General features: G+C 36.0%; 1 pseudogene; it reads right to left on the bottom strand.

Annotated features, from left to right (window-relative positions):
* Window positions 1-15,714: 15,714 nt before the first annotated feature.
* Window positions 15,715-16,612, bottom strand: LOC127678150 (mesoderm induction early response protein 1-like; annotated as a pseudogene).
* Window positions 16,613-17,283: the final 671 nt, after the last annotated feature.

Genomic DNA, 17,283 nt, shown 5'->3' with positions numbered 1-17,283 from the left:
CACTCACTAAGTACATTATAGACCAGCAGATTTGGAGATTACAAAGCCAGCAAATAGGTTTGAATTTGTGCAACCAACACTCCCTAGCTTGATAATTTTCTGTTTGTTTATCCTTAAGTACTGTTTTACCTTAGGCCAATATGTTCTCTATTTCTGTTGTTAAATATATTGTTTAAATATATTGAGATTTTGTACACAGGAGTTGGTTTTATGTCATTTCTGTATGTTTTTTACTCATACAAATGCAACTCCAGCTTATCACTATCACCTCTACTCATGCTGACACCAGCACAGAGGACCAAGAAGACTGTGGACTTTAACATGGAAGATTCTGTTTCCTGAAGCCAAGGGAGAGAATGTAGTTCAGCTTGCTGTGAAGAAGACTGAATTCTCATGAGGGCCAAAAAAGAATAGAAAAACTATGTCTCCTCTGCTTGTAAATCTCAAGAATCTTGTACCTTTACTATCTTTGTACTCCTCAAACGCTCTTCTCCTCCCTGTCCTTTGAGTCAACTTTGAAAAATAATCTTCAATATGATGGGTTCTGCTGAACTATGTCAATATCATCAATTCAAGAGCAACTAAGAAGTTTCAGAAGGCAGTAGTAACACATTTCTGGGAACTGTGTTGGACTGGACTTATTTCATTGACTGATTTCATTCATAATGAATATTCAAGATCAAACACATTTCTTTTATCTCTTTTAGCTCTTGAGAAAGTATAGTCCTCAAATTGGAAAATATCTCCTTGAAGGTTCCTTTGGGATGTCCTAGTTATAAAAATATAGTATTGAATAGAGGGTGAATAATTTCATGTGGTACAAATTAAGTGAGTTTCTCTGAAAAAAGCTGAATAGTTATACTGGCAAAGATATTCCAGAGCAACATGACCTACTGGCACCTGGAAAGTTTGTGACTGTGGAGATAGCTCTCCCTAACTGAGAAATAGCTACATATAAAGAAAAGTAAGCCAGGTGGCTGTATAACTTCAATGTACCCCCATTTTGTCAAAACAACAAGACCTTTGGGAGCATGTTGCTGCATTGTCTCTTCATCATCATGAGGCAATGCTTCAAAAAAGCCAGAAGGGATATATAAAATGTCTTTTGAGAAACAATCTTGAATGTTTCAACATGATCCCAAGTTACTTTCCCATGTTAGAAGTCAAGGATGTTTAAAAGCCTCTCATCTGGAATAATGACATGTGATCTTTTTCAGTACCAATCAGGAAGGAATCAAACCAGTGATAAGAATGGGAGCTGTTTGAGATACCCTTTTATGATTCAAATTCCATTTGCTTCCATTTGGTTAATGGAGTATAAAAAATACTCCAAGCTGCCAGGTTCTTTAGGGCTGAAAGAAATCATGGAAATAAGATAAAAAAAAAAAAAAAGATGAGGTTTAGAGTATACAAGTGACTAGAATTATTCCTGTGAAATTGATCAACCAGTCATACACACCATCACAGACCCTACAGCCATGCTTAGAAGATACATATAGTCTTTCTTGCCCCCTCTCTCTTTCTTTCTTTTTCTCCCTCGCCCTTTTGCTTTCTGTGTATATCTCTGTCTCTGTGCCTCTCAGTGTTTTTATCTGTCTCTCCCTGTCTCTCCATCTCTGTCATTCTCTGTCATTCTCTCTTTCTCTGTCTGTCTCTGTTTTCCTTTTTCTCTGTCTCTGACTCTGTCTAGGAGTCCTTCTCCCTCTCCCACTCCCCTCCCAATCCCCCCTCTCTCTCCCTCCCTCTCTCTCTCTCTCTCTCCCTCTCTCTCCCTCTCCCTCTCCCTTTCCCTCTCTCCTTCTCTCTCTCTCTCTCTCTCTCTCCTCTCTCTCTCTCTCTCTCTCTCTCTCTCTCTCTCTCTCTCTCTCTCTCTCTCTCTCTTCCTCTCTCTCGATTGGTGATAATGTCAGCACTTCTGATGATCTCTCCAACTGCTTTGACTATTAAAGAAGTGATAAAAATTTGTTCAGTCTTTAAGCATTTGGGTCTTTAATAACTCTGTGTTTCTCACGTAGTTTCCATTGTGTCTAATCTGAAAATTTTAATGATTCTATGCACATGTTATTCTCATATTTATCTCTGCTTATAGCTTATTTCCCAATCAGCAATTCTTACACCAAAAATATATTTGTTTTATTAAAAACATTATTTAGTGTTGGAATAAATGGCATCTACTTATATATGAATTTGCAGAAATGTTGTTATAAGAAATAATGATTTTTCAATCTCTTGTATTAATGCCTACATTAAACCTGTGTGTGTGTGAATATTGCCTCTTTGTTCCCCAAGGATATTTTTGTTTCATTAAAATTAAACATTCACCAGTGTTAAAGTTAACACTGCTCATCATAATCACTCAACCATCTTGGACTGAAGGTGGATACTTCATTTTATTTTCTAGCTGTGCTGAAGAGAGGACTTCATCCTCTGTCAACTCAATACTAGGAAAAAACACCTAACATACCCCTTATGTGAAGGTCATCTTTATATTTTTGACTTTAATGGTTGTAAGACACATTTTTTAGAGTAGTTTTAAAGGGTGATGAACTAAAATATATTTAATATATTTTTTGAATCAACATAAAATATGCTGGCTTACTGACATTCTTAAAAAGCCAGAGCACACACAATCTGCTTTCAGAAAAATGGATGCCCAGACTACTAAAGGGGAAATGCTATTTTTTTGTATGGATAGAATAACAATACATGCAGCCATCTCATTCTAAGTATATCTTTCTTAAAAACTGATCATGTATGCTTTATTTATACACAAACACACCCACACTCATATATATATATATTTATACTTATTCTTATTGCATTTTTACTCATTTACATTTCCTGATTTCTTCCCCAGAAAAGACCTATTTCATCCCCCCTCCTCCAGATAATATGAAGGCGTACCCACACCCACTCCTGCCTTTCTGCCCTCACATTCTCTTACACTATGGCATCAAGTCTTCACGGGACCAAGGACCTCCTCTCCCATTTAGGCCCAACAAGGCCATTCTATGCTACATATATAACTGGAGCCATGGGTCTCTACATGTATACTCCTTGGTTGGTGTTTTAAATTCTGAGTGCTCTGGTTGGTTGATATTGATGTTCTTCCTATGGAATTGCAAACCCCTTCAGCTCCTCAGATGCCTAGAGTCAAAGTCTCTAACTCTTCCATTGGGTATGCTGTGATCACTTCAATGTGTGGCTGCCAGCATCCACCTCTGTATATGTCATGGTCTGGCAGTGCATCTCAGAAGACTACTGTATTAGGCTCCTGTCAGCATGTACTTCTTGGCATCTACACTGGTGCCTGTGTTTGGTGACTGTATATGGGATGGATGCCCAGGTGGGTCAGTTGATGGATGACATTCCTTTAGTCTCTGATCCAATCTTTCTTTCTGTATTTTCTCCCCAGAGTATTTTGTTGCCCTTTATAAGAAGAGTAACAATTTTGTGTTCCTTCTTCTTGAGTTTCATGTAATTTATGAATTGTACCTTAGGTATTCTGAGATTTTGATCTAATATCCTGCCATCAAGGAATACATACCATATGTGTTCTTTTCTGATTGGGTTATATAACACAGAATGATATTTTCTAATTCCATCCTTTTGCCTGTGAATTTCATGTAGTAATATTTTAATACCTGCGTATTATTCAATTTTGTAAATGGACCACATTTTCTGTATCTGGATTCTTTGCAGCTTCTGCCTATTATAAAGAAGGATTCTACAAATACTCTAGTTCATGTGTCCAGGTTATTTGTTGGATCATCTTTTAGATATATGCTCAGGAGTCATATAGCTACGAACTCAGGTTGCAGTATGTCGAGTTTTCTAAGGAAACACCTGATTGATTTCCAGAGTGCATGTACCAGCTTCTAATACCATCAACAATGAAATAGTGTTCCTTTTTCTCCACATCCTTGCCAGCCTCTTCTGTCACCTGAGATTTTGATCTTAGCCATTCTAAATTGGATGAGGTGGAATCTCAGGGTAGTTATGCATTTCCCTGATAATTTAGAATGTTAAATATTTCTTTATATGCTTCTCAGTCATTTGAGATTCCTCACTTCAGAATTTTTTTTAGCACTGTACTCCATTTTAATAGGTTTATTTGGTTCTTGAAATCTAACTTCTTGAGTTCTTGTGTATATTGGATATTTGCCCTCTATCAGATAACGGATTGTTAAAGAAATTTTCCCCATTTGTTGGTGGCAGCTTTTCCTGATGATAGTGTCCTTTGCCTTAAAAATACTTTTCAATTTTATGAAATTCCATTTGTCTATAGGTGAACTTTGAAACTGTGCTATTGGTATACTGTTCAGGAAAAATTCCCCTGTGGCAGTGTGGTTGAGTCCATTTCCCACATTCTGTTCTATTAGTTTCAGATGTGTGTATCATTTTATGTTGTAGAACTAGGGGTACCTACCAGAAAGCCCCAGATGACAGGAAAGCAAGTGATATATAGGACCCAATATGGATGACATTGGGTGAAATACACAGTAAAGAGCAGGGAGACCCTGTAGAGAGAATAAAGAGTGTTTAAACTCATCCTTAGCTTGAGGGAAGTGCCCAACAAGCCATGTCATGAATTTTAACCCATAATTGTTCTTTCTAAAGAAAATACAGGGACAAAAATTGGAATTGAGAGTAATGGAAAGGCTATCCAGTGACTGCCCCAACTGGGGATACATCCCATATGTAGCCACCAAACCCAGACACTATTGCTGACACCAAGTATTTCTTGCTGAAAAGGATCCCAATATTGCTGTTTGGTGAGAGACCTCGGAGGACTATGAATAATACAGATTTGGATGCTTGTAGCCAGCCATTGGACTGAGCATGAGGACTCCATTGAAACAGTTAGGACAAGACTGAATGAGCTGAAGGGTTTGAATTCCTGTAGGAAAAACATCATCAAATAACCATAATACATAAAGCTCCCACAGAATAACACAAGAAGCCAATATTATACAAGGACGGACCCATGGCTCTATACGTATGTGTAGCACGTGATTGCCTTATTTGACATCAATGGTTGTGGAGATCCTTGGTTCTTTGAAGGCACTATGCCCCAAGTTAGGGGAATGCAGGTTGGTAAATTAGATGTGGGAGTGTGCTTGGGTGAGCTCCCTTAAAGCAAAAGTTGACAGGGGGATGGGATTTCGGTGGGAAAACCTGGAAAGTAAAAGTTATATTTGAAATATAAATAAATAAAATAACCTATTTCAGTACCATACCATTGTTTTCTTGTCCATAGAGATAGTGGCTAGAAATTCTATTATCTTAGAACTTAACTGTTAGTTCCAAGCACCAAGAACTAAGATTTGATATCATCAATATATAGGTCATGTGAGAATTTTATAAAGGTAAGGTGATGTGATTACGAAGATGTTTGAGAAATAAGCGAAAACAACTGTGATAGTTAATTAGTTCTTAATACAAGGTAAGAGTGCTCTATATCACTCATCTTTCCTCTCCTTGTGATGACCCATGACAGAACTTGAGAATGCAAAGTAGTTCCCTAACTTCCTTTCCTGTTTGTTTCTTTCAGAAAATATGTATGAAGACAATGAGGGCCTTGCCACAGTTTACATCTCAAATAATGTGATCGTAGTTTAACTTTGTTATACCAATGCCATTACAAGTATACCATTTCTCACTCCATCTCTATGTATACATGTGATTTAGTCTGTAATTTGAATACATTAGACACAGTTTATGAAGACCTAGGACCATAAATCAACAAATCTTCTGCCTTTTGATCTATCTATATCCACAAACCATCTGCCACTGTACAAACTGTTGATTATCTTCTGAGACAAAGTTTGTACTTTCAAGTTACATATATGTACATGTATACTGTATATAACATACATATTGCATATACATAGTTTATACATATGCATGTATATTATCTTTATATATATATATATATATATTCTGAGGAATCCAACAGGTTTTTTTTTAATTCTGTAAATTTTACATCACAAACAGCATAATTTATTTATCAGTTTTGTACCCTGGAGAAATATTCCTGTGATATTCCAAAAGTTTAGACCAATTTCTTAGTACACATTTGAATCTAACAATACTGAATTATGACATTATTTCAGAAATATGTTGAAGGTAAATGAAGGTTAGTAACCCATTGAATTATGCTTTTGAAGATGGTTAAGAACACTTGCTACTCTTGCAGAGGGAACAGGTCTGGTTCCCATCATTCACACTGCTGCACACAATTGCCTGCAACTCTAGTTTCAGAATAGTTTCCTTTTCTGGTCTTTAATAAAAATGTATTCAAGAAATGCTGACACCTACTATCAATCAAGCACTTCTATGCATATATTAAAATAGACTTTTAAAAACATGAGCTAGAAAATCATAGGTCACCATGAAGCCATAATCAAGTTATAAATTATCAAAGGCAAACTTATGAAGGTATAATACTTTAAAATCTACAAATATGTCAATTTTGGGAAGATTTAATTATACACTTAAGGATTGAATTTAGGAAAAAAGGCAGAAGACACTGTTTGAATTAAATATAGAGTCCTAGTTTCCAAATATGTAGGTTGGCTTGCTTTTGTAAAATAGCATAATTCCATAAAGTATTTTTCTTTATTAGCCAGGATATTTTCATGTGCAATATATTCTATTGTTACAAATCACCATTTTAACTGATGAGTAAATCCACTGAAATATTACAGTTTCATACTCATGTAATTTGTCTATTATCATGCTTCTGTTTTCTTCATCATAGTAGCATCATCTTATAGTGTCACCTCTCCTGACGTGGAGATCAAAAGGGATTAAATTATTTCTGCCACCATTGATATACTCTAGATAAAAAAAATACAAAAGAGAAAACAAAGAAAAAACCCATCTTCCTTTCTAAATATATATGGCTTTCTTATATCTTTTTAGGTACTATAATTTACTACTCCAAATTGTTAAAAAAGTATTAATTTTATTTAGAAGAAAATTGCACTTATTTTGAATCACAAAACAAATATACCATAGATTCCCTTCCTAGAAAGATTATTGATTTTTTTCTATGCAGAATTTTTCTTATCTTTTCTACTTTTAGTTTGTATATATACATTACAAGTCCTATCTTGTAACTGTATTTCATGAAAAATTTCCATAGAGAAAATGGTTAATGTTTCAGAGAACTAGATTTTAGAGCACTCAAAAGTCTTTGGGTTCTCTGTTAGTTTGAATAATTGTCATGTCTATATATAATTTTTCAGAAGAACCATTCCTTTTTGTTCAGTGTGTGCTATTATTAACGCCTATAGATTTACTTACCCATCATGAAAAACTCTACAAAGTCCTCATACATCTGCCTCCAGGAAAAATAGGAGAGATGTCAGTCTCAGTAATTTTTTTATTTCATTTTATTTTTTTTTTTGCAGTTAAAAGTTTTTGGTTTTTGATTTTTATTTTCTTTTTTATTGGATATTTTCTTTATGTACATTAAATGTTATTCCATTTTCCAATCCCACCTCAACACCTTTCCCAATCCAACCCCACCAGAGATACTCTGCCCTAACCCCCAATCCCTACTTTGATGAGGGTGTTCTCCACTCCGATTCCCCAACTAGGCATTCCCCTATACTCTGGCATGGAACTTTCATTGCACCAAGGGCCCTCCTCACACTGATGCCAAGTAAGTCCATCCTCTGATACATATGTTGCTTTAACCATTAGATCCTCCATGTGAACCCTTTGTTTGGTGGTTTAGTCCCTGGGAGCTGTGGGTTGTCTGGTTGGTTGATATTATTGTTCTTCCTATGAGATACAAATCCCTTCAATTTTTTCATTCCTTTTTCTAACTCTTCCACTGGAAACCTCATGCTCATTCGTATGGTTGGCTGTGAGCATGTGCACTGTATTTGTTAGGCTCTGGCAGAGCCTATCAGGAGACAACTATAACAGAGTCCTGTCAGGAAGCACTTCTTGGCATCCACAGTAGTGTCAGGGTTTGCTATATGAGATGGACACCCATGTTTGATAGTCTCTAGTTGGACTTTCCTGGATTCTCTGCTCCAGACATTGTCTCTGAATTTTCCAAGTATTTTGATCCCCCTTGTAAGAATGACACAAGAATCTACTGTCTGACCTTCCTTCTTCTTGAGCTTCATGTGTTCTGTGAATAGTATCTTGGGTTTGTCGAGCTTTGGACTAATATATACTTATCAGTCAGTGCATATTATGTGTGATCATTTGTGGTGGGGTTACCTCACTCAGGATATTTTCTAGTTCTATTCAGTTGCCTGCCAATTTCAAATATTAATTGCTTTAAAAACCAATTAGTACACCATCGTTTTAATGTCCTGCATTTTCTCTATCTGGTCCTCTCTTGAAGGAAACCTGGGTTCTATCTTGCTTCTGGCTTTTATAAATAAGTCTGCTTTGTATTTCCCTGATGGCTGAAAGTGGAGCATGTGTCCTTGTTATGTGTTGGAGCAGCTTCTGCATATATGCACAGGAGTGGTGTAGCTTGTGCCTCAGGTAATACTATGTACAATTTTCTGAGAAATAACTAGACAGATTTCCAGAGTGGTTGTAACACCTTGCAATATCTACAACAAGGACGGAGTGTTCCTTTTTCACCACATTCTTGCCAGCACATGATGTCCCCTGAGTTTTTGGTCTTAGCCATTCTCACTTGTGTGCAGTGGAGTCTCAGTGTTATTTTAATTTGTATTTCCCAGATGTTGAAAATTTCTATAGGTGTTTCAGAACCATTGGATATTCCACACTTGAAAATTCTTTAGCTAGATCTGTACCAGTTTTTAATACAGTTCATTGATTCTTTGGAGTCTAACTTCTTGAATTATTTGTGTATATTGGACATTAGCCTTCAATATGATATAGGGTTTGAAAACATATTTTCTGAATCTCTTGGTTGTCATTTTTTTCTATTGGCAGTGTCTTTTGCCATACAGATAATTTGCAAGTTTACAAAGTCTCATTTCTCTATTGTTGAAATGAGAAAATAAGGCACTGGTGTTCTGTTCAGGAAGTTTTCTCATGTGCCCATCTGTTTGAGGCACTTCCCTACTTTCTTTTGTACTATTTTCAGTGTATGTGGTTTTATATGGAGGTCCTTTATCCACTTGGGCTTGAGATTCATACAACGAGATAAGAATGGATCTATTTTCATTCTTCTAATGTTGATTTCCATTTGAACCAGCACCATTTGTTGAAAATGATGTCTTCTTTCCACTGTATGGTTTTGGCTCCTTTGTCAAATATCAAGTGACTGTAGGTGTTTGGGTTAATTTTTGGAGCTTGATTCTATTCTATGGATCTACCTGCCTATCTCAGTATAAATATTACACAGGTTTTATCATTAATGCTCTATAACACAGCTAGGTGTTTCTGATTCCCCCAGATGCTCTTTTATTATTGAGGACAGTAATTTCCATCCTGGCTCTCGTATTATTCCAAATGAATTTGCAAATTGTACTTTCTAACTCTATGAAGAATTTTATTGGGATTTAATGTTGATTGCACTGATTCTGTAAATTGATTTTATCAAGATGGACATTTTTCTTATAATTTCTCGGGAATTCTGGATTTTATATCCTCTTCGCAACCAAGAAAGGTCTAAGTACAGGCACATACATTATTTTAATTTACTTCATTTATTTTGTATTATTTGAATTTGAACTAGGATAGGGAGTATAGTCACTGACTCCAGAGTAAAGAATGCAATGATAATCATTGCCTGTTTGAACAGGTATTAATTATATATTTCTGTGGGTCCAGATAGAGAGTTCAACAGACAGATATACCACTATTAAAAAAATATATCTGTGGCTTTGGGAAGAGAGCAAAATGGACAGATTGAATAGACTACTTAACCAGTCACAGGAAACTCATATTCTGCTTACAGGGGCTCCAATGAAATCTTGAGTGAGTTTTATTGCTTGTCAAAGTAGAAAAGGCCTTGTCTAAGCACATACAGTATTCTAGTTACTTCATTTGCTTTAGATTATTTTAATTTTCAAAATGGATGTGATGCTGTGTTTTGTGTTCCTATTATTACTCTGGAAGAGAGGTAAATATGATTTTTTTTCAGTTTTATGGCTCAATGATATGCTAATTTGTGAAAAGGGTTTGTCATTGAGTTTTTGGAAAAGATAGTTTAGGTATTTACAACTTCCAGATTTATATGTGTCAGATTTGATATAGGGAGATGTCCTGAAAACTAGATTCCAAACAATCAAACTAAAAATCTATCTTGATGATAATAAAATTTTATTTTGAGATTTATATATTACAGAATATAGAGTCTTGGTGAATCTCCTCATAAGACATGATGAACTGACCTGCTTAAACTCCTGATTTGTTGGTTTTTCATCCAGATCAAGTGAGGGTACAGACATAAGAGACAATTTTCAGGGCTGGGGGTGACCTTTACAAAGCTGATTTCCTTGAAACTGTTGGTTAACACTTTAAATTTAAATTAAGTCCTAACTTTAAGGAATGGGACTCATAATTCTAACTTTTGCAAGTTCTTTTACTTCAAATTTTGAAGCCTTCTTTAAGGATATAAAAAGATTGGTAAATTTGAATGATCTAAAAACTTAACTGCACTTTCTCCTTTGAAAAACGAATCATATTTGATTAAAAGGTAACTTTTCCTTATGCTTTATAAGGAAGAAAGAAATATTTGTTTTTCTGCTAAACACCAATTTATTCATTATCTAGAAATGTCTTTATAGCAGACAATTTTCTCCCAAATAAAAATTAAACTCCACCACCAAGGAAACCCTAAAGAATTCTTAGAGATATGCTAGTATGATATTTATATGTAGAAGTTCAAAAGTACATGAAATCAGTTTTGTTTTTGTAAACTTGTAGACATCAATGACGTCTTCCCATATTTTTATCATGGCTTTAAAAAATACATTCTGTATTTTTCCAGATCCTTTACTGCCTTTGAAAAATTTTTATAGTACGTATGTCTTGACTAAGCTGTCCTTTCTTAATACAAAAAAGCTTTTATAATGTTCTTAATTTGTATAGTTGGTAAATTTTAATTGAGGAATCTGATACTCTGAGTCTGTAAGCTTTCATTTTATTTTGCTAAGATATTTCAAATGAATTTTTAAGTATGGGTATAGTTAACCTAGACATATTTCTTATCCAGGTGGTAAACTCATTCATAAAGAATTATGAAAATGTGGTACTTTCAAACTTCTACTTATTAACAAATAATTTGGGCCTTCTAAATTTCAATATGATACTCATATTACAAACTGGTTCATATTTGCTATAATTTTATAAATTAATTTTGAAGAAAAAATTACAATCAACTTAACTTTAGTAAAGTTATTAAGCAGAATAGAATACTGTTCAGTTACTGTCATGTGGCCTGTAATATTTCTCATCATTTCCATTAAGACAACAGAAATGGAAAGGCAGATGATGTTGCCATATTGCAACAACCAAGGAGTAACTGTTGACAAGTAGCAATATTAATTTTCATGAAAGAGTAATGATTTTATACTTTTTAACCAAAATGAAACACATTATATATATATATATATATATATATATATATGTGTGTGTGTGTGTGTGTGTGTGTGTGAGTGTGTGTGTGTGTGTATAAATACTTGAAGTGCTACCAAGAGCAATTAGTTAACATCAAAGGACTTAATGCCCCAATAAAAAGACACAGACTAACTGACTGGATACACAAACAGGACCCTAAATTTTGCTGCTTACAGGAAACACACCTCAGGGTCAAAGACAAACACTACCTTAGAGTAAAAGGCTGGAAGACAATTTTACAAGCAAATGGTCTCAGGAAACAAGCTGGAGTAGCCATTTTAATATCAGATAAAATTGACTTTCAACCCAAAGTCATCAAAAGAGACTCTGAGGGACTCTTCTTGCTGGTCAAAGGAAAAATACAAAAAGAAGAACTGTCAATCCTAAACATCTATGCCCCAAATGCAAGGGCACCCTCTTTCGTAAAAGAAACTTTATTAAAACTAAAAGCACACATTGCACCTAACACAATAATTGTGGGTGACTTCAACACTGCACTTTCCTCAATGGACCGATCAGGAAAACAGAAACTAAACAGGGACACAATGAAACTAATTGAAGCTTTGGACCAATTAGATTTAACAGATATATATAGAACATTCTATCCTAAAACAAAAGAATATACCTTTTTCTCAGCACCTCATGGTACCTTCTCCAAAATCGACCATATAATTGGTCACAAGACAGACCTCAACAAATATAAGAAGATCGAACTAATCCCATGCCTCCTATCTGATCACTATGGAGTAAAAGTGGCCTTCAATAGCAACAGGAACAACAGAAAACCCACATACACGTGGAAACTGAACAATACTCTACTCAATGATACCTTGGTCAAGAAAGAAATAAAGAAAGAAATTAAATACTTTTTAGAACACAATGAAAATGAAAACACAACATACCCAAATCTATGGGACACAATGAAAGCAGTGCTAAGAGGAAAACTCATAGCCCTGAGTGCCTCCAAAAAGAAAATGGAGAGAGCACACATTACCAGCTTAATGACACACCTGAAAGCCCTAGAACAAAAAGAAGCTATTTCACCCAGGAGGAGTAGAAGGCAGGAAATCATCAAACTCAGGGCCGAAATGAATCAAGTAGAAACAAAGAGAACCATACAAAAAAATCAACAAAACCAGGAGCTGGTTCTTTGAGAAAATCAACAAGATAGATAAACCTTTAGCCAGACTGACCAAAGGGCACAGAGAAAGTATCCAAATTAACAAACTTAGAAATGAAAAGGGAGATATAACAACAGAAACTGAGGAAATCCAAAAAATCATCAGATCCTACTACAAGAGACTATACTCAACACAACTGGAGAATCTGGAGGAAATGGACAATTTCCTTGACAGATATCAAATACCAAAATTAAATCAGGACCAACTAGACCATCTAAACAGTCCCATAATGCCAAAAGAAATAAAAGGAGTCATAGAAAGTCTTCCAACCAAAAAAAGCACAGGACCAGATGGTTTCAGTGCAGAATTCTACCAGACCTTCAAAGAAGAGTTAACACCAATACTCTTCAAACTATTCCACAAAATAGAAACAGAAGGAACACTACCCAATTCCTTCTACGAAGCCACAATTACACTGATACCAAAGCCACACAAAGATCCAACAAAGAAAGAGAACTTCAGACCAATTTCCCTTATGAACATGGATGCAAAAATACTCAATAAAATTCTTGCCAACCGAATCCAAGAACACATCAAAATGATCATCCACCATGATCAAGTAGGCTTTATCCCGGGAATGCAGGGTTGGTTCAATATACGGAAATCAATCAATACAATCCACCACATAAACAAACTCAAAGAACAAAACCACATGGTCATTTCATTGGATGCTGAAAAAGCATTTGACAAAATTCAGCATCCTTTCATACTTAAAGTCTGAGAGAGAACAGGAATTCAAGGCCTATACCTAAACATAGTAAAAGCAATATACAGCAAACCGGTAGCCAGCATCAAACTAAATGGAGAGAAACTTGAAGCAATCCCACTGAAATCAGGGACCAGACAAGGCTGCCCCCTTTCTCCTTATCTTTTCAATATTGTACTTGAGGTACTAGCTCGGGCAATTTGACAACATAAGGAGGTCAAAGGGATAGAAATTGGAAAGGAAGAAGTCAAACTATCATTATTTGCAGACGACATGATAGTCTACCTAAGTGACCCAAAAAACTCCACTAGAGAGCTCCTACAGCTGATAAACAACTTCAGCAAAGTGGCACGTTATAAAATCAACTCAGGCAAATCAGTGGCCTTCCTATACTCAAAGGATAAGCAGGCTGAGAAAGAAATTAGGGAAATGATCCCCTTCACAATAGCCACAAACAGTATAAAGTATCTTGGGGTGACTCTTACCAAACATGTGAAAGATGTGTATGACAAGAACTTCAAGACTCTGAAGAAGGAAATGGAAGAAGACCTCAAAAAATGGGAAAACCTCCCATGCTCATGGATCGGTAGAATCAATATAGGTAAAATGGCCATTTTGCCAAAAGCAATATACAGATTCAATGCAATACCAATCAAAATCCCTACTCAATTCTTCACAGAGTTACAAAGAGCAATTATCAAATTCATCTGGAACAACAAAAAACCCACGATAGCTAAAACTATTCTCAGCAACAAAAGAAAGTCTGGGGGAATCAGTATCCTTGACCTCAAGCAATACTACAAAGCAATAGTGTTAAAAACTGCATGGTATTGGTACAGTGACAGGCAGGAGGATCAATGGAACAGGATTGAAGATCCAGAAATGAACCCACACACCTATGGCCACTTGATCCTCGACAAAGAGGCTGAAAACATCCAATGGAAAAAAGATAGCCTTTTCAACAAATGGTGCTGGTTCAACTGGAGGTCAGCATGCAGAAGAATGCAAATTGATCCATCCTTGTCTCCTTGTACTAAGCTCAAATCCAAATGGATCAAGGACCTCCACATAAAGTCAGACACTCTGAAGCTAATAGAAAAGAAACTGGGGAAGACCCTTGAGGACATTGGTACAGGGAGAAAGTTTCTGAACAGAATACCAATAGCGTATGCTCTAAGAGCAAGAATTGACAAATGGGACCTCATAAAATTACAAAGTTTCTGTAAGGCAAAGGACACCATCAAGAGGACAAATCGGCAACCAACAAATTGGGAAAAGATCTTCACCAATCCTACATCAGATAGAGGGCTAATATCCAATATATATAAAGAACTCAAGAAGTTAGACTCCAGAAAACGGAACAACCCTATTAAAAAATGGGGTACAGAGTTAAACAAAGAATTCTCACCTGAAGAACTTCGAATGGCGGAGAAGCATCTTAAAAAATGCTCAACTTCATTAGTCATTAGGGAAATGCAAATCAAAACAACCCTGAGATTTCATCTTACACCAGTCAGAATGGCTAAGATTAAAAATTCAGGAGACAGCAGTTGTTGGAGAGGGTGTGGAGAAAGAGGAACACTCCTCCACTGCTGGTGGGGTTGCAAATTGGTACAACCACTCTGGAAATCAGTCTGGCGGTTCCTCCGAAAACTGGGCACCTCACTTCCAGAAGATCCTGCTATACCACTCCTGGGCATATACCCAGAGGATTCCCCACCATGTAATAAGGATACATGCTCTACTATGTTCATAGCAGCCCTATTTATAATTGCCAGATGCTGGAAAGAACCCAGGTATCCCTCAACAGAAGAGTGGATGCAAAAAATGTGGTATATCTACACAATGGAGTACTATTCAGCCATTAGAAACAATGAATTCATGAAATTCTTAGGCAAATGGAAGGAGCTAGAGAACATCATACTAAGTGAGGTAACCCAGACTCAAAAGGTGAATCATGGTATGCACTCACTAATAAGTGGTTATTAACCTAGAAAACTGGAATACACAAAACATAATCCACACATCAAATGAGGTACAAGAAGAAAGGAGGAGTGGCCCCTGGTTCTGGAAAGACTCAGTGAAACAGTATTCGGCAAAACCAGAACGGGGAAGTGGGAAGGGGTGGGTGGGAGGACAGGGGAAGAGAAGGGGGCTTATGAGACTTTCGGGGAGTGGGCAGGGGCTAGAAAAGGGGAAATCACTTGAAATGTAAATAAAGTATATCGAATAAAAAACTAAAAAAAAAAAATATTTTCCATAGGCCTTTAGCCCTTCCTTATATTTTCTACATTCTTCCTCTGTCCTCACATATAATTCTTCTGGAGTAGTTTTGACATTAAATAGCAATCTTCTCAAGGTTTCTTCTGTATCAAAACTGCATTTAACCAATTCATATAAATCTTGTTCACAGTCTTTTATATGAGATCCTTCAGGAATTTCTTCAATATCTTTCTCACATCCTGTTCTAGATGTATCCTTAAGAAAGACAATCATTTATTTTCTGGTAAATATTCTGGGTCCCATGGAAGCTGATCATCATTTTCATACACTTTTTCATTTTCTTGGAATCTACAAATGCCAACTGGCATCTTAGCTTGAAACATGGATCCCACGATGATTTCCTTTTTTAAGTCATCTGAGGGAATATAATCTTCATCTTCTTTAGATTTTTCTTCTATTTCACTATTAGTGTCAAAATATTTACATACATGTGTGTGGATTTCCTGAACATCTTCGGTAGTAACAGATTGTGAGAGACATTCATTGGAAGACTAAGTTTCATCCTCCTGACCACATGAAACTATTATATACTATTCTTTATATTCCTCACTACAGCCACCCTTATCATCATTATCATCATCATCAGCATCTTCACATCCTCCTCTTGCTGTTCCTTCTCATCTTCTTCAGGTAACCAAAGTGTGCAGTCATAAACAGAGGTTGAGAATCTCATGGATTGGCATGTCACATTCAATTGTAAGATCCTCTATTTCAGAACGGACACTTGTCTCTCCTTCCAACATTTCTTCTTTTTCTAATGTTTCTCATCATCAAAACCATATACCTGCATGTCAGCTGATGAATCAAACTCATGGTTCTCTAATATTGCTGAGCCTCCAGGCCTTGAAGACTCAATAGATGGCTCCACCATGTTGTCCATGCTGGCAGGTCTTATTGCCACTGAGGTTATAGACAGTACCGAGATGTGCTCATGGCTTGCAGGGATACTGATGCCTTCTTCTCCTTTGCCGAGGGAACATCAAGTACTATATTGCCTAGGTAGGGGGAGAGTGGTCAGCATTGTCTAGTTCCTTATTTTAGATTGATTGCTTTAATGTGCTTTCCATTTAGTTTGAAGTTCACTACTGGTTCACAGTTTATTTATTTATTTTTTTGCTATGTTTATGAATGGGTTTTGAATTCCTGATCTTCCAAGCCTTTTACCATGAAGGGATGAATAATTTTGTCTAATGCTTTCTCAGAATCCAGTAAGATGATCACTATCACCCTCAATTAGCTGAAGAGTTCCTGATGATCAAGAGCATGTAATAGGAGGAAAGTCAGTTTTGTGCAGGCACAAACCTTTGATAGGTTGCCTTTTTGAAATGTTCAGATCAATAGACAAATTTATCTGTATAATGCTAAATGGTGCATATTGCATATATGTTTGTAAATATACAAATAATAATATTAATAATAATTATAACAATGATAGAGACATTAATAAATTGTAAGCATATTCTGAGATGGGAAGATTAATTTCAGATGAAATCTTTAAAGAAAATCAAACAATGGCAGGGCAGTACAGACACAAAACAGCAT

This window comes from Apodemus sylvaticus, chromosome 2, assembly GCF_947179515.1.
Source record: "Apodemus sylvaticus chromosome 2, mApoSyl1.1, whole genome shotgun sequence".
Classification (NCBI taxonomy): Eukaryota; Metazoa; Chordata; class Mammalia; order Rodentia; family Muridae; genus Apodemus; species Apodemus sylvaticus.
This window is presented reverse-complemented; position numbering and strand designations above follow the sequence as displayed.